Consider the following 19,617-nt stretch of genomic DNA (forward strand, 5'->3'; position numbering starts at 1 on the left):
TTTCCTTCCCAGAACTGGCCTCTGCCTCTTGCAAGCACTGGCCTGTCCGCTGGGCATCAGGTGCATGAATGGAGGCAGCCATTGGCTCCTGGAAGGGAAGCCAGGCCTGGTGCATCTGAGGATGGTGGTGATGGATGGTAGTGCCAGGGGCAAGTAGGGAGGCTCATAGGGACTTGACAACATGACTTGGACAAATGGGTCTGAGTCGTGACTCAAGTTGCAGGTCCCCCCTGAAACCTTTGAGTCAAGTCGGAGTCAAGTTGCCAGGGCAACTTACATCATACTTGACAGTGAGTTGCAATTCACGTTTCCTGGGGGCTAGGCTAAGGATATCATTCTCCAACCCAAGGCTCCATCCCCCCCCCCCATTCTGGCTCATCAGTGTTAGGAAGAAGATGGATTGTTTGGAGTGTCAAAATATAAAGCCATCCTTGAGCATGAGAAGCTGCATTATTTTCTCTTTGGACGGGAAAACAGCAAGCTATTTTCTTTCCATCTCGACAAGTGTTTTCACATTTGCAAGAACAATTTTCATGCACAAGATGTGGATTATGTAGATTGTGGAGCTAAGCTGCAACCGTTGCTGCCTTGTCACCTGGGCTTCTTCGAAAGAATAATTATGGATCGAAACGCATACATCTTTGGTATGAACCAGCCGGTCCCTCTGTACTGGTTCTGGATTTATTTCTGTCTTTTTGTATGTGCTTTTTTCCATACAGGGGAAAGGCATTGGTTTTGCACAGATATTTTGTACAAATTGAATAAGGCCAGCGCTTGCAAGAAAGTCATAAAAATGAATTCATTTTCTTGTTCTTATCCTGGAGATGAGAACACTCCTGGGAGTTAATGAATTCCTGACAGACTTTTCCTATCTCTCTACACAGCCTGAGTCCTCATGTAATTTACTGATATTTCTTCACATTCCTGGACCAACAGCACATGTTTCAAGCATTTGAGAGCTACCGCATTAGCTGACAGCATCCAGTTGTCTGACCCTCTGTCCAATAAACAAATATAGAAGGAGTTCACAAGCGTGGAAAATGATCTGTGTTGATGCTAAATCAGCTAAGACTATTTTTTTTCTTACGTTTGACTATGAACTGAGAAGACTCATAATGCATGACTGCATTACAAATTGTTTGAATTCCCTTCTCTCCAAAGCATTTATCCCATTCACAATGTTCCCTAAATCAATTTTTTCTCCTCTCTCCTCCACGTTGAATTCCAGAGTACCAGAGATAATGGAACATGCAATTATCTTAGGACGTCGCTCTGAAGAATGAAGAACCAGGACTCTTGAAGCTGTACATAGCAGCCTCCTTGCATCTCCTTCTATTTTGGATCCTCCATGTTCAACTGCTTCCACCCAATGACATAAACATGACGCAACACACAAAGTTAAATGCTGGGTTACCACTGACATTAATGGGAGTAAGGTCTATATTCTACAAGACTGGAGTCAATGCTTCTGTTTTGGATTTTTAAATCTTACTTCATTATTGAGGTAAGATCTTCAGCACAGACCTTTTTAAGAATACTAAGAGTTGCAGAGGGTCATCTAACTGACATGTGAGAGAATGATACCTGGTCCCAGACTGTAGAATGCACTCCTTTCAGAGTCCTCCCTTCTCCCTACTGACTACTAAGACACATCTTTTAAAACTGTCATTTAACGTTAAAGAGATGTGGTAGTTTTTAATTGTGGACTTCGTTGGTTTTAATGGTTTTTATGGTGGATAGATTTTATCCGATTTTATGCTTTAAATTTGTTTTTACTTGTTTCTGTCTTTTTAAAAGAAAATCGGAAGCCATTGTGAATGCTACTTAATAGTGGAAACTCAGGATGAAAACAGTAGTAGAAATAGTAGTATGTTACCCCGTGTGGTGTAGTGGTTAGAGTGACAGAGTAGGACTCAGGAGGCCTGGGTTCAAATCCCCACTCAGCCATGAAAATTCACTGGGGGTGTAAAATTGGTAAAGTCACTCTCCAAATATCTCACTTACCTTGAAGACACTGTAAGGGCCCCTGTAAGTTGAATCTGATTTGAGAGCACACAACAACAGCAGCAGCAGCAGCAGTAATAATTTTGACCATACCAAAGATAGGAGGACATGTCTTCTGTTTTTCAATATTTCATAAAGTGAGTCATTGGCAGAAATCCTGAAGCTTTTTTATGCAGGCAGAAGGCAAATGGTGTAACACTTACTCAATTTCAGCCAGGAATTAAAGAGTTGCAGTTGCAGTTCTTAGGGTGTGTATGCATAACTATAGGTTTGGTAAGTGTTCAAGAACCCCAGCAATGATTCTTTAATTATCCACTGGAAATGAGTAAATGTTCTGCCATTTGCCTTCTGTCTGCCTTAAAAAAAAAAACCAAGAGGATTGCAACCTCTGGTCAGAATCCTATTGGGAATTTACACCAATATAAGATTAATGGTGCAAATCACAGTAGGGCTTGACTGATAATTCCTGGGCACTCACTTGATTTGGCGGCATTGAGGGATGTGAGTGGCAATTCATAAATTATCAGCAATTTGCTGCCATGATTTGTAAAATTACTCTTACGCTCATATAAATCCCCAATGGAATTCCGGCCCTTTTAAAATTTAAACACATTTCATTAAGCTTTTACATTAGCATCTGTTAAATCTTAAAGTGAAAAGGGCACCATATGAAAAGTTGGAGAAATAAGTATTTAATTTGCTGCATCTCAGCTCCAGGAGATAGCAGAATATAACATATACTGACATTTCGATTACAGTCTCCTGATGTTATGTAGGCATTCGGGTTCCAAAGAAGCGCACAGGAATGCATCCTCTTGGAATATTGGATACAGGTTGTCATTTCTCATCTTACTAATTTGTATGCATCGCCTAACCGAAAATCTTTGTAGCGATATAGTCAATATGAAGCTCATTTGAATTTTAGCTGCTCAAAACTCGAAATGGTCAGTCCACTGAGGAAAGATTAATGTGTCAAAATGACTTCTGAAGGGCTACATAAGCTAAGGGATTACAGAGGAGGAAGAGCAAACAGTGTCCAAGGCAATGTTTAAGTAGAGGATCTGTGGATTGCCTTCACTGAATTCATTCACAGCTCCTGAACTGAAGCCCAAAGATTAGGCTGGTAATTTAAATCTGTATGTTAAATTAATTTCCCTTTTCCCTTCATCACACACAACTTCTTCACCTTTCCCATTTAAATTACTCAAAATTTTATCAGAACACACTATATTTTTTCAGGACAGCAATTATTAAACCATTGCACATAGAAGTACATCACATGGAAGCTTGGCATTTTTCTTTTTCCCCGGGAATGAGTGGAATGCTTGCTAAATTCTTAATTTGTCTTGGTAAGACAACTAGGCAAGGATTTTTTTTTGTAACCCCCAGAGGCAGCAAGACAAGAAGTGCTATATTATCTTCTTCACGCTCTCTCTGTTTCTCTCTCAATTGGACCAACTGTCTTTGTGGAAAACTAGTAACCTTTGCATCATGGTGCAACAGCTGTACTACAGCCAAAACTCTGCTCATGACTGGGGGTTTAATTCCAGCTAGCCGACTCAAGATTTGCTCAGCCTTCCATCCTTCTGAGCTAGGTCATTGGGTACCCATCTCACTGGGGTGGGAGGGCAATGTGTAGCTTGCACAATTATCCTGAAAACTGCCCAGAGAGTGCTTTAAGCACTGTGGGGTGGTATGTAAGCAGCGCGCTTTGCTTTTCTTTTTTCTTTTCTTTTTTCTTTTTTTCTTTTTTGTGCTTTTGCAATCACAATGCAGTCCCTGAAGGATTTCTACTTTCTTCTTTTCTTTTTTAAAGAGGGATATGGACAATCTGTCCAATGTTTCGAATCCTTAAAATTTCTACTTGGGGAAAACGTCTTCTAAATATGCACTTAAAACGTTGTCTATTTTGAACCATGGCAAAAAATCGTTCCTCCTGCCAGGCCACTGCATTCCATTTTCTAACTGAACTTTCCAAATTCTCTTCAAAGACATCCTTGGGTAGAGTATGCTGCAATGATCCAGACATGACATAACCGATGCATGTGTTGCTCTGACAAGATGTCAATCCCCTGGGAGTGAGGTCAGCTGGTCCATCAGTAAGAGATGGGGAAGAAAGAATAAAACACTCCAGGCCAAAGTGGAAGGCTGGGCTTAGAAGGTGAAGGCCCGCTCCGCAGAAATCCCCAAACCATGAATCTGCATTTTCAAAAAGAGTGATATCCTACTGAATATACCTATATTCTGGTTTTCAGAGCATCCTGCCTAAGCATTATCCCAAAGCCCCACTGCCTCAGTCTCTTGAGACTGATGCTGATGACTGACATCCCTATGGGAACCCATGAGCCAACATGAACATTTAGCTTGCTCCAGTTTAACCTAGGAGCACTGTGCCTAAGTAGAGTGTCTTCTCAGATCCCCCACAGCTATTTAGAAAAGTATCCACTGGTGTCAATGGAGGTTACTAATCGTGGTTAATTAGTGTTGCCTGAAGACTGGGTTGGGGAGGGACTGGAAGAGATTGATACCCTCCCCCTCCATGTGTGTCTTCAGAATCCAGATGTCATCCAAAATAAACCCAAATGTTTATTTTGTTGCATAGACTAAAACCTTTTATTTATTAAATTATTTTTTTTTACCTTGCCTTTCTCCATAAAAAGACCCAAGGAAGCTTATATCACGAAAGAGATAGATACAAACAATAAATTATTCTGATATTTAAAAAGAATTAAACATAGAGTAACAAAAAATGTCCAAAATGGATTAAAACAACCGGATACTGATCATCACAATTTTGGAATGCCACAGCACCCCAGAAAAAAGGCAAATGAATAAATGAGAAGGGAGAGAAGAAAAGAAAGAGAAAACCATAGAAATAATAAGGACAATGGAACGAAATAGAGAAAGTAAGAATAGATGGCTTCCACTGAGACTTCTGCATTCATTTGCCCAGGTTTTTCTCAGGTTTCTCTGTGGGAAGTGTGCAAACCCGCTTGCCTGCAAACTTATTTCTTATTCCGTCTTCAACAGCAGTAGGTGAAATTCTGTTCGTAATATCTCAGGTGCCATATTTCCCATAGCAACAGAGTTTTTGTGGAGTATATGCTGTTTCACAGGGTATCCCAAGCACTTGTTTTGCATATAAATGGCAAGTCTATGTAGGACAACATATGAGCCTTGTAAATTCTTAGACAATTTTTCGCTGAGCTTGTTCGTGGAGAACAGGTGCTACACATTACAGGGGGTTTCTTCCCTCTCCTCACACACTACCTTTGCATTATCTTGTGTAACATAAAAGAAGGGAGGGGAAGAAACAAAATTATTGGGGGAAACTTAATTTCCGTTCAAGGAACTTTTTTGTGGAGAATTTTGTTTTCTTGGACTGTAGAAGTTTTGTGTTCAAGGAGAATATAGCTTCCTAATCTCGTCTCTGCAAAAGGGTCTGAGCAATCAACTCAATAAAATAAAAGCCCATAGACGTACACAACGTAAAAATGAAATTACATGCTGGCGCTGGCTGAAGAACAAACACTTTGCAGAGTCTTTTATTTCTGATTCCACATGTAACATGAAGCAGATATCTGTTATGTCAAGCTGAGTGCCTCGGGGTGCCATCTTTACCGGCATAGCTGACAGACCCATTGTTGATGAGGATTACTGGTGAGTAGCAGATGCCTGTGTTGTAAATGTGGAAAAAAAAAGAGAGAGGAGAAAGCCCATGGGATTTCAATTTGCAGTTTAACAGACTCATAATCTTGTTAATACACAGAGACTCAATAAAGATACAGATTTTGAAGGTCTAGCCACAGAGTGAGTGTATTCAGCCCACAGTGAGTTTGGGAGCTTATAGAACATGAGTCGTTCCATCAGAATCTCTATATACCCTTATCTTCTCAGTACTTAAAGGGGGCACTTACACATTAAAAAAAGGAAACCTCATATCATCAAAAAATGATAAAGAAAAGCACTGATTTTCATAAAACTGCACGTGTTTGTTGATCCATACACACCAACATGTATAGAAACAGATAATGAGAACTAAACAGCACTTCACCCAAGTTTTTTTTTCTGGATTTATTTCAGGTATGTAGTTAATCACTGAAATATGTATATATTTATAAGAGTGATTAAGAAACAGAAGTACAGTAGTGCCTCGATTGACGAGGATAATCCGTGCCGTTGAAATCGCTGTTAAATGAAATCCTTGTCAAGCGAAATTAGAACGCCCATTAGAATGCATTAGAAACCAGCTAATGCGTTCTAATGGGTGAAATACATCATCGTAAAGTGAAGATCCTCCATAGGGTGGCCATTTTCTGGTGCCTGTCTTGCGAAAAATGCCTCCTAAAAACAGCGGGAGCAATTTTGAGAGCCGGTGGCCATTTTGAAAACCGCCAATCAGCTGTTGAAAAAACATTGTTTAGCAAAAAACCGATCATCGCTAAGTGAAAAAAAAACCATTGAAACATCATTTTGCGATTGCTTTTGCGATCGCAAAAACATCATTGTGATGTTTCTCAGTACTTAAAGGGGGCATTTTAAGTGATATATATATCCTTTAAGGATATGTATATCCTTCCAGAGAATTCTCCCATGTGGTCTGCATGGAGAGGGGAGGACATGTTAATCTCATGATATGAGGGAATGGTGGCCAAACTGGTATGGAGTGCGCCAATAAGACCTTGCACTGTTGGCTAGAATTCTACTGCCTTTCATGTAGTTCTTGTGTAACTTGCTACCAGAAATTGCAGCTAATTGACAAGGTGCTGGGGCATGTCTCAGTCACTTCTCTGTACATATGCTCAATTGCACAACCAAGATATGTCTCGGGATTTCATCAATTTGCCACAATTACCTATGACAAATTAAGCAAATCTTACAAGAACACGAGTAGACTTCCAGCGGCTATTTTAAAAAAGGATATTGGTTTTTTTATAGGTAGTTCATTAGCATAAGTTGGTACTTACTATTTAAAGGGCATGATTAAACATTTGCATGATTTTTATAAAGTACTTAAAATACAATAAATGGCAATAAAATGGCCAATGACCTCTAAAAAAAGATGCTTATGACTAATGAGTAAATTTTACTTTTCACATTATGAGAAAGTAATGATGCTAAAAGATGTAAACTTATTTCTCAGAAGGAAAGCTTTTATGGCCTTATTGCTTAAAGATGTACATTGTTACAGGCAACCTTTTTACCGCTGGTGAGTTTTAGCTGTTCCTGTAAACAATACTATTAAGTGAGATGGTGCTACAGTTCTCTTTCAAAAGCTTTCTCATCCAGTATCTCATATGCATCTAAGGAGCATAGTGTGGATCTTAAGTCTGTGACCTTGTGTCTGAAAATTAAAAGAACCTCATCCACTTTAACCTGAGTAGACGACATAGTTATTAAGGACGACTTATGAGTCTATTCAATACTGTATGGACAACTTTGGTTTCCTGCACACACACACACACACACACACACACACACACACACACACACACACACAGAGAGAGAGAGAGAGAGAGAGAGAGAGAGAGGTCAGTATAATGGTAGAAGTTTTTTGAAGAATTAAACAACCTAGTTTCAAAGTTCATATGGCAGTAGAAGAAATCGAGAATAAAATGCAAATTACTACAAGATGCCAAAGAATGAGGAGGGCATGGCTTGCCAAATTGGAACTTATATTATCAGGCAAATGCATTAACGTGGATTAGGGAATGGATAAAACTAAAAAAAATAAGAGAGTACGATACTTAGAAGGACATGATCTGCAAGTGGAATGGCATGCGTTTTTATGGTACAGAAGGACTAAAATTTTTGAAATAAATATAATAAGAAACTCCCTTTTAAGGAATTGGGGAAGAAGTTAAATCTAAAATGTATATGAAAATGCCTAGATGGGTCTCACCAACGGAAGCGTTCACATACCCAAATTTGCTAAACTTTGAAAAAAATTACATACAATTAACTTTTGAAGACAAAAATTCAATTCGAGAAGTAAACACTAATCTTTTTATGGTGGCCTCAAATGCAAATACAATCAATTTATAATCAAGATAAGAAGGCACAAGGTTTTTATAAAGAATATACAATATTTGACAAAATATTATTTACTATAGAAGAAAAACAAATTCAAAAATTGTATCGATTTTTACTGCAGTGGGATAAACAAGATGAAGAAGTTAAAGACACAATGTTAACATGGTCTAAAAACTTTGGCTATAATATAGAATTAAAAAAATGGCAACAACTTTGGATAAAAAAAAATTATAAGTTCTCATTAGCAACTTCCTACAAAGAAAATTTATATAAAATGTTTTATTGATCGCATTTGTCACCAGGTAGACTTGCAAAAATGTTCCCAAATATGTCAAACAAGTGTTGGAAATGTAAAAACCATGAAGGAAGTTATTATCATATATGGTGGACTTGTGATAGAGCAAAAAATTATTGGGCTAAAATCCACATGCGTATTATGTGAATGTCAAAACAGGAAATAGAATTTAAACCGGAAATATTTTTGTTAAGATTACTACCAAATACTGTAGATATACAAAACTATTATTTAATACTACATGTTTTGACAGCAGCTCAGTTATTATGGGCACAGGTCTGGAAAGATGAAAATCCACCAAATGATGATATGATCATTAAAAAATATTAGAAAGTGCAGAAATGGATAGATTAACTAAGAGGCTAAAGGGGCAAGAAGAATCATCTTTTTATTTAAGCTGGAATTTATTTTAAAATTGGTGGAAAGTAAAAAAAAATCCAGCAGTAAAGGAACAGAAAAAGAATAAAACATGGGATGTCATGAATAGGATCTCATCAGAAGAATTGTTCAAATATACAAGATTGCTTCTTAAAATAACAATAAAAAAAGAACAAGCAGTGCAGTTCTGGACTTTTCCAGATGGGCAATTTATGTCTTTCACATAAATTTACATAAAGTTTCAAATTTTTTGTTGTTTTTGGGCTGCTCTCATTTTTAGAATTGTCTGATAGAATCCTGGTTTGCTCTGCTGCACAATAATATCACTGTACTCTCATACAGTGATAATACATCTGAGTGGGTGTAAGTTCTGTCCATCGTGATTAATCACTGTTGCAAGAAATGGGTTTGCTATGCATTTCTCAATTAGGCTTGATTCTAAGATATGATATCTTTTGCAGATAAAGACTTTATTAAAGAGCTACATAACACATGAATTAAATATATCTGTCTCTACATTGTGGAACTGTGGCAACATGAAGAACAGCAACTGATATTTTTGACGAAGACTTGCACTTAAAGGAGGCACACAATCCTTTCTGCCAAGAAAGACATTTTCATCTTTACAATTTCTTTATGCTACTACATCTGATTGCAAATTATTCTTTGAGAACCTGGGAGACTAAATACGAAAGTAAACTTCTCTGCTTCATAAATGATCTCTTTATAGTTTATTAGTAATTAGCAGAAAATTAAAATGAACTATCTTTTCTTTGGGGGGGATTAAGAAGTCTACTGAACAAACAGTCAATCAGCAGGCAGTGCAATGTACATGTGATTTGTAATAAATATAACATTGTATATTTAGTATTGAATTGTTATTAATGAACATCTATCTGAGACACTATACAGTCTGGCCATCTGACTTGCAGTATTTTTTAATGCCATGTCTGTCAGCTTTGATTATATCAATGCTAATATTCTGCTGTAGGCATTTTTAAATGAATTGTATTACATCGTAAAATGATGTACTGTAAGGAAATGTTTTTTGAGTAACAGTCATTGAAATTGTCTCGTTTTACACTGTATCTATATTAAAAACACTCTTGTTAGAGAGGAAACAACTACACAGGCCATTTACTCTGCAGCTGAGCACAGATGAATTCAAACTGGATCCTTGTGATTACATGACATAAGGCTCAATGTGGCAAAGCCATTTGAGGAATAAACGTTTTTGAGTGGGAAATCATCTCTTTTTTTCCCGCTTGGCAGAAGTAGTTTAAATTTGTTCTGATCAGATTGACATATATTTTGTTTGCTACCAGTGTGATCACCTAATTAGACACAAAAGGGTGCTATTGGGGGTGTCTGTTCCCCTCAGTCTAACACCCCTAGGCTCTATAAGGAACCCTTTAAAAAGATTTTGAATCACTGGAAAACAATTTTGTTAGGGCACTCAGGATAACTAAATAAACAGAAAGAGTTGGAAACTGCCAATTAACACCTTGTTAGCATCTCAAGGCAGCGAACATATTTGTTTCCTGTCTGAAGATATATAATTTTGTGAGATGTTGGATGGCATCCTGAGATTTGTTAGTGTTAATCAGCAAGGAAGAGAGACCTGACAGAGAGACTATAATTTATCCCACTGACATGCTTAGCCCATCCAGAAACCACAAGCTTGGTCTTTTGTACTGGTGACACAAAACATCAGGTGCAGTACATGTTTAAAAGACAGTTTTTACCGTCTCCTCCTTCTCCTCCTCCCTTTTCTTCCATCACTGGAGGGGGCTGATGTCTTATGTTTCCGGATCTAATTCCCTGTGGAAAAATTAATGTGTGTGTGTGTGTGTTCTTAAAATTGCTTGAACTGAGCTAATTGTGAAAGCCTGTTTGGGTAATTGAGGCAGAGACATCTCAAAGAATTGTGAAGCCTTATTTGTGATATTGGAGTGTTTTCTGAGAGGAAACCCATGTCTAGTTTCTTGTGACACATGGATTGTTTGCACCTGCGGAGATCCGGGGAATGCTCTTGCAGCAGAAACCAATGCATTGGATTCCTCTGATTGTTGTGAGGTGATGTTGGGCTATAAAGTTAGATGGAATAATGTTGTTAGTCAAGCGGCAGCTTGCTTGTAGCAATAGCTTTGAGCTTCTTCCTGCTTGCTTCAATATGTAGCTATTATCATGATGAACTCTGCTTATGCCTTTGAACTACACAACATTGTAAGTATAGACTAATGTTAGATAGCGTCATTGTTTTCTTTGGGAATGAATCTTAAATGGCTTTTATTTGCTCTAACATTGAACTGTCTCATGTTATAATAATAGGGTAGTGTGATCGAGTGGTAAAGTGGATCCTCTCTGTGGTGCCTGGGTATTGTTTCTCTTCCAAGTCCCTGGACTTTTCTTCCTTCCATAACTATATACAGTGGTGCCTTGCTAGACGATGATAATCCATTCCACTGAAATTGCTGTTTAGTGAAATCATTGTCTAGCGAAAAGCATTTCCCCATTGGAATGCATTGAAACCTGTTTAATGTGTTCCAATGGGGAAGAATCATCGCTGTCTAGAGAAGACCGGCCATAGGAAAGCCGCATTGCGAACCGCCGGTCAGCTGTTTAAATCACTGTCTTGCAAAGCTTAGGTCCCAAAAACATCCATTTTGCAAGTGCGGAGGGAGCTGTCAAAATTGTTGTCTAGTGAAAATCGGTTTGAGAAGCAGGGGCCAAACATTGTCCAGCAAAATTCCCCCATAGGAATCACTGTTTTGCGAATCGCTATAGCGATTGCAAAAAGCCAATGTCTAGCGAAAAAAACTGTCATGCGGGGTAACTGTCTAGCGAGGGACCACTGTATCTGATTCAAATCAGACTGATTCCTCCTTCTCTCTTTTTTTAAAAACTTGCCAAAATGTATTTAATTTCAAAGAGATAGAAAGCAAGCTGTCTTCAACCTAAAAGCCACATAAATACATTAGTGCTGAGTTGCCTGCAAAGCTGAGCACTCTCAATGTTGTTATGGGAATTTGTTGTGTCAGTGTGTGCAAGTTATAAGAGTGGGGGAGCTGGAAATTTTATTCCTTGAATGTGCTATCAAGCCAAACCATTGTGTCTTATGTTTCTAGGTAAAAATCCATAGCGCATGAACTGCACAAATGGGTCATAGTTGCAGAGGTATGTGCCAGGACAAATTTCAGTTCATGTACCTCATAAAAGAGCATTTTATGAATTTGCTGCACTTAGTGTGACTTCTGTTTCCTGCTTCTCTCCATCATGGCATCACACACTGTGACACATTCATCTTGAATTGGCTGTCAAGACCGTGTCTTGTTCACAAACTGAGTAGCTCAAAAAGAACTCACAGACTAATGGAACAGCTAGGATGGAACAGGTGACAGAAGCCGTAACCATCTGCTTCCCCAAGGACATGACATTATCCTGTTCTTGGAAACCTTCATCTGAACATTTACCAGCTTCAACCAAGATTTTGGGGGTTATAAAAGTACCTGCTGTGTGACACCAGAGATATCAGATACCAGAGTTCACATAAGTGCAAAACAGAACTAATTTCCACTGTATCTTAAAATATGAATGCACAGTCCCAAACTGGAGAAGATCCATTGAATCAATGAACTAGGAAAAATCCAGCATTCTAAAAAGCATTTTAAAAAGATGGACAGAATAGGGCAGAAGTGGAAAAGGCATCAGAATACCTAGCAACACAGAGACGAAGTTCCAGGCATTTGGAAATCCAAAGATTGGTTTAGAACAGAGCAGAGGAACTCAAATCTTACTTGCTTGAATCAACTCCGAATCCGAAGCTGGCACCTGATTGGATCAGGAGAGCCATACACAGCCCAATTTTTTTACATTGTATTTGCATAAAGTACACAAATCAGCTTTCTTAGCTTATTTGATCCCCTCCAACCCAAAAAAGGGGAAAAATGAAACATAACCATTTTGGAATCATTTAATCAGCCACTAAAATTTAGTCTGTTTATTTATTTATTGAAAATACTTTTACCCTGCTTTTCTCCCTAAGAAGGACTCAAGGTAGACAATATTTCAAAGCTAAAAATAGTACGTATATAAATATAAAATCAAATGCCACACTAAAACTGTAAACAAGATTAACACAAAAGCACATACAAACTAACAAGGCACAACAACTCATTAAAGAAGCCCCTCTCAGACATATTCATTCATTCATTCATTCATTCATTCATTCATTCATTCATTCATTCATTCATTCATTCATTCATATTATTTATATGGTACCTTTCTCCCTATAAAATTTCTTCTCTTTCAACTGGCTCAGTACATCCTAGTTTCCTTCGAAAATAATACATGCCTCCTATTCAAAATGGATTGACATCTGTTTACCATGTGCGCTTCATATAAAAATAATTATGTTTTGACTCCACTGCCCCAGGAAATGCCAGCTAATAGAATTCACCATCATCTGAATGGTATAGTTTGCTCCTATAAGTATTCTTCTTTCTCACATGACATTAAACGAATCTTAGAATAACCTTAGAATGCCTAAACACTGGCATGCAATCAGTCACACTACTGAATGCTTTAAACCAATTTTGATTAGTCTCAGAAGAACCCACAAATCTTTGTGACATTTTGACCCATTCAGATATAGACTCTTACAGAAGGAATGAGACAGTGATAGGGCATTTTAAACGGGGAAGCTATGCTGCATGTTCATTCTGTTTGTTATTTATAGAAAATGACGTTCATGGTCTTTGTTCAAAATATTGTAAACAAAAACAGCCACAAGATCACAGGACACGCGGGTTGAGGGACTTTTCCAATTGTGCTCCCAAATGGTGTCATTATATGTCTGGGTGTGGTTGGCTACATAAGTAAATCATTGAGGAATTTAAGGTTTTGTATACTAAACACTGATCAAAAATAAAGTGGTGGTGACAGCTCTTGGTGCTTGTGGTAAAGAGTGCAACCACAGCCATAAAGATATACAGTGGGGTCTTGACTTAAGAACGCCTTGAGTTAAGAACATTTTGACTTAAGAACCACTCTCATAGGAAAATATTGACTTGACTTAAGTACTTAGATTTGAGTTAAGAACTGAAAAAACCCACGTGGGAGGCAGGGAAAGTGCAAAATTTGAACTTTCAGTTAACTGTTGGCCAGTGAAAAGGGTGCCTGTCTGCTTCCTCACTCCTCCCAGCATTTAGAGAGTGGATTGGGAGTCTTCAGACTGCCTGGTACTGCCTGGACTGTATTTTCTCTGCCTTCCCTGAACCTTTCTTGACCTAAGAAAAAAAGAAACAAAATATCCCCCCTCTAGTGGTCGAAGGCGGAATAGCAGCTTCCCATTAGTTTCTATGGACAGAAAAGAGCAGATACAGATCAAATGGTTTTCAATGCATTCCTATGGGAAATGCAGATTTGACTTGAGAACATTTTGACTTGAGAACCGCCTTCCAATACGGATTAAGTTCTCAAGTCAAGACCCCACTGTAAAATGTTCTATTATAAGTAGATATGGGGATGAATAAAAAATGAATCGCAATATTATTTAAAATTGATTTGCTAAATATTCATCCTTTCTTACCCGTGAGTTCCAGAGTCCCCGAGAAATATGAAAGGGAGAATATTGCCCCATTCTTATTCATCCCTCAAGGGAAGAGAGAGAAGGTAAGCCTTCCCTCTCTGCCTATGGCGTTCCCACTCTGCCTATGGGCCCGCCAATCAGCTGATCAGCAGGTCCATAGGCAGCCAGCCAACCCCACAGCCAGCCATACTCACAGTCTGTCCCCCACCCCCTTATCCTCCCTACCTTAGTTGCTGCCGTTATCTGGCACTGCCTCCATCTATTGCTGTCCACTGCTGTGGCCTCCACAGTTACAGCCTGATGTAAGGGACACTGGCTTCCCTTTGCAAAGATGGCGGCTGCAACTTTTTTTAGGGCAGGGAAGCTGCAGCCGCCATCTTTGCAAAGGGCAGCCCAGACTCCCTTAAGGCAGGCCATAACGGCGAAAGCCATTTCAGGGAGCGATGGTGGATGGTTTTTGTGGAGGCTGCCATGGTGCCAGCTGCTGTGGATGGAGACTGGACTGCAGCATGGACTACAGCAGCCAAGTTAGGGAGGTGACTGAGGTAGTGGGAAGGGGATAGGCAATGGAAGTGGGGAGTCAGCTTTTGTTTAAATAAAAATCTTATAAACAAACAAACTGATTTGTGGTTCGTCGGTTCATGGGGAGGAGATTCACGGTTCGTGGTTTGTCGACTTTGATGGACCACGAACCAGGACGAACCACCATTTTGGCGGTTTGTCCCTATCTCTAATTATAAGTTAATCAGCACCCCATCTATAGGAGGATAGTGATTGTGCTCTGTTATTCTGATGGAGGGGTACAGAATGCATGTTCATGTTAGATACTACTCAACGGCATGCAAATCTGTGACTAAATCATTGCTACATTAATGCTCAACTTTCACCTGGCTTAATTCAACATGTTCAACTTAGACGTCCATGCAGTGTGCTGTAACTATGACAGAGAAGGTGCATAAATATGTCAGCTTGGCAGATATGAAAACTACTTGTTTCCAGTCCAATAGCCAGTGTGGTTCTCGCCCAGATACAATAGCTAGAAAGCAGCTAAGTGACTCTTGAGAGTGAAGGACCCTAGCAATAGATTTTTTTTTCTGGATTAATACACTATCCTTGTTTATAACCTAAATGTATTTTACATTGTGAATTAGTTGCTTTCCTCACTGCAAAGTGTTTATAGAGTCAGTGCTTTTTAAGTAATTTGATTTTTGTACTCAACATAACAGCTTGTTTGATAACATTTTTTTCCTAGTGACATAGTACACTCACTTATTGCATAATGGTTTTTATACTATAATTTCCCCATACAACAGTGTGTGCCCTTTTGCACTTGTTGATGCTGTTGTTGTTAGTATGACTATCATCCTCTTTGTGGTTAGGTTACTCGTTTGATGGAAAGCATTGTGATAGCTCTCTCTTTTCTTCTAGCTAGCTTGCTTTATCCCACTTGCCTTTAAAAAGAACACATGCCTTCTATTTAACCATGGATTGAGAGCTATTTACCCCAGCAATTCTTCACATAAAAATAATTATCTTTTTTACTTCATTGCCCCATGCAATCCAAAGATCTATGTTTGATAGCTTGTGCTATGTATTTTATTATTCTAGGCTAGGCAAGGCTCAGCAAAGAAATCTGTTCATACCTTCAGAATGTTATATTCATGTTTATCCATAGTGGGTGCAAGCAGCATGCAAAATAAATGAAAAATGATACCACACGTTCCTTTAAAGAAGTATTAGAAGAGAGGAGTTCATGAAAATTGCATGGACTGGGTATTATAAATGCATATGCTCAAGAGTCAGAACATTATGTATTTGTGCACTACAGCCACCACAAATATACTGGGGAGGCGTGTGTGTGATGAAGACTTGACTTTCAAACAAAACTGTTTTTATTCAACAAGAGATTCACGAAAATTAATTCTCTGAGCTATGCTAAATCACCCATTGAGGCATACCTGAAGGTCACCGTTAATTTGATGGTAATTATCTTACCTCTTCATCAAGTCTTTGTAAATATCAGAAAGATTTGGTTTCAAATGTCTTCTCTCTCTCTCTCTCTTTTAATTGCAGGATGGCCATATTCTTCGCTGGTGGCTCATGCTCTTTCCTTTTTCTTTCCTTTTGAAAGGGCAATCCCAGGTATCATTTTCAAGTAGAGTATGAAAGTCGTTGTCCAACAAAAAAGTTAAAACACGGATGGCATTAACAATGAACATCTCAGAAAAGAGAAGAGGGGGAAAGAGACTTGGCCCATGAACAGGAATCATCGGAATGTGTTAGTCAGGAGACAGAGCAGCCTTTCTATTATAAAATGAGCTCTTCCCTTCAAAAGCCTTTGGCTTCTGTGCAGAATAAGGGCTTTCAGCAATACTTGACAGAGTGTTGTGAAGGCTGTAAGAACTGTTCAATAGATCTGGATTGTCTCACAAAAAGCAGACCAAACCTGCTGTAAAAGAAGTCTTTGAAGCTGCACAATGGACTTTCAGGGACACTCAGTAGTGCGCCAGGTTTAATGATCTCGAAGGGCTCCACCACCTCACAAACCCCTCCCTCTACTTTTCTGCTTAATTCTTTGGGCAGCCTATCCATTAATTTCAGTTTAGAATCATTAGCTGAGCTTCATGTGATTAATCGCTTAATTGCACAAGTTGATTATGGAGGGGGGGGAGACAATAATTCTGTAGCAAGAAATATACTTCATTTATCTTTAGGTGAGGGTTGGGTCTATAGCAGAAAAGCTTAGACTTTTTAACGGTTTTTTTTTTATATAAAGTTGTTTCATTAGAATAAGATCCCTGTAACATTCTGTTTGCCGTTTGTAGTTTCAGGTAGGTACTTCGACTACACTAGATTTTTCATCCTTCTAGCCCATCTGCTCTTGCTGACTGCTCTCTACAATGGTTAAAGATCACCTGTTTAGTTCGTGAGTGCAGTATTTCTAGAGGTCTGAGGCCTTCACACACCGATAACTCGCTCCCCACAATTTTCCTCCTGTAGTTTTTCTTTTGGTTTTGACCAAAAAAAAATGTGGCCATTGTAAAAATAATGGCATGGGGGCATTAGGGAGCATTAGAACTATGGATGTGGAGCAGTACCAAAATTCCAATTTGGAATTTGGATTCAGAATTCAGAATAACAGACCTTCAGATATGGAATCTGGAATTTTTAAAGGTGACAAAGGTGTAGTTATGAGCAGAGTTTTTTCCCCCCGCTAGGAGCAAAGAGGGAATCAAGCACACAATGTCTGACATCAAACAGTATCTACACCTACTGGGATGCCCTGTAATTTTTACTCGAGGAGTCCTTTGGGCAGGGCCAACCCATGTTCCTCTATCATCTGGAGATGGGCCAAATAGAGGTGGCTGATGGCCAGGGTGACCTTCCCCTTGATGGTAATCTCCCTGTCTTCTTCTTCCATCTTTGGCAAGGGAACATTGAAGGGGTTGTGGGTCTAGACTTCAGCCACAGGTGCCCATGAGCTAAAACTCTACTTCTTCTCCATCCTCTCTTTGGGGCTCTGATGTCTTTATCTCTATTTCCACTCTCTCCAAAAGGAGGGTTTGTGTGTTGTCTTTGCCTGGTGCACTCAACCCAAACAAGGTGGTGAGGGATGCTGGGAGTTGTCAATCAACATCATGTACAGTAGAGGGATGCGGAATCCCCTCTATATAATGCAAGCAGTACCCAAATTTGTAACTATAGTGGTGCCTCGCTAGACATTTACCCTACATGACAGTTTTTTTCCGCTAGACATTGACTTTTTGCGACCGGTATAGCAATTCGCAGAACAGTGATTCCTATGGGGGAATTTCGCTGGACAGTGTTTGGTCCCTGCTTCGCAAACCAATTTTTGCTAGACAACAATTTTGACAGCTCCCTCCGTGCTCACAAAACAGGTGTTTTCGGGACCTAAGCTTCGCAAGACAGCTATTTAAACAGCTGATCGGCGGTTTACAAAACGGCTTTCCTATGGCCGATCTTCGCTAGACAACGACAATTCTTCCCCATTGGAACATATTAAGCAGGTTTCAATGCATTCCAATGGGGAAATGCTTTTCGCTAGATGATGATTTCGCTAAACAGCGATTTCAGTGGAACGGATTATCATCGTCTAGCGAGGCACCACTGTACTGAATTTATTTGGCAAGAAGGAAGTAATACCTCTTCTATTAGATCACTAAAAACATACACACCAATACTAACTTTTTGCCCTTACAGGGTTTCATCACTTATCTGTAGTTGGGGTAATAAAAGTTCAAGACTTCCAAAAATCAAGACTGAATGTTTAAGCTACTTTATATCTCACCTTTCTCCATGCCCCCCAAAAGATACTCAGCACAAGCCACAATGTGATTGAATTTAAAATACAGACTCAAATCATAAAACAAGTCCAGAAGTATGACTGGGAAGGAACTTGCCTTCATTCCCTGAACCTATGGCAAGGGCATTGCATAACCTGGGACCTGAGATTTGTTGTGAATTGGTCTTGCTTGGGGATGTAACCTTAGCATCATTTTCGCTCCAGGATTTCTCCAAAATGTGGGTCATCCCTTAACATTTTTAATGGCTCTGCTGGTTTCAAAGGAGAGCTCCCATCAGTCACTGGGGGTGACTATTGCTGTGAATCTGAGGACATGCTAAACAAAGGAACACCAGTGACTGAAGGAACGTGGGACTGCCAACAAAAAAAAGGAGCAGTTGGCAGGGATATGGAAAATACATTTGCTCATCTGTTATTAGACGTTTGGATTGAAACACACATTGTTCATATTCACAATTTATTAGAGGGAAAAAAGCTGTCTGCATGCAGAGAAACCAATTTTTTCCCTCAGCCAAAACCTTTCTATTTCCTGGCATTCAGTTTGATTAATGTTTACATTAGAAGAGCAATTTATTGGTCACTTGATCAGCAGAAACTTCGCAGGAAAAGAATATATAGGCATTTTCCCCACCAGCACTTAATATTCTCATAAAATATATACAGATTACAAATTGGACAATGCAAGGATAATTAACCTAACACAGCAGGTGCTCATGTAGAGATGGCCCACCAAGATTTACTGCTGTGTTCTGTCAAAAGCACCTTATAGAGATTGCCTTTGGCGATTATTAAAGGCACACACAAACATTCCAATTTTTTTCCTTTCGACATCAAACACTCTTCCTCTTAAAAACTAAAGATGCAAAATCTATCAGACTGAGAGCCTGCAGGGATGGGCTGCTAAAGTATATGATTATGACTTAACTTATACTTCTGCAGCATGTAACTATTGCATATATTCTCTGACCATGTCAACGTTCGTAACAAAGATGA

The 19,617-nt window shown here is 39.0% G+C and overlaps 1 long non-coding RNA gene across 1 annotated transcript; it reads right to left on the bottom strand.

Moving 5' to 3' along the window:
* Nucleotides 1–5,522: 5,522 nt before the first annotated feature.
* LOC140702185 (uncharacterized) lies at nucleotides 5,523–16,613 on the bottom strand. The gene is made up of 2 exons (XR_012081258.2): nucleotides 16,296–16,613; nucleotides 5,523–5,679 (listed from the first exon to the last, which is right to left on the bottom strand). It is a non-coding gene; the product is annotated as an uncharacterized LOC140702185 (long non-coding RNA).
* Between the last annotated feature and the right edge of the window lie 3,004 nt (nucleotides 16,614–19,617).

Source organism: Pogona vitticeps, chromosome 10, assembly GCF_051106095.1.
Source record: "Pogona vitticeps strain Pit_001003342236 chromosome 10, PviZW2.1, whole genome shotgun sequence".
NCBI classification, from domain to species: domain Eukaryota; kingdom Metazoa; phylum Chordata; class Lepidosauria; order Squamata; family Agamidae; genus Pogona; species Pogona vitticeps.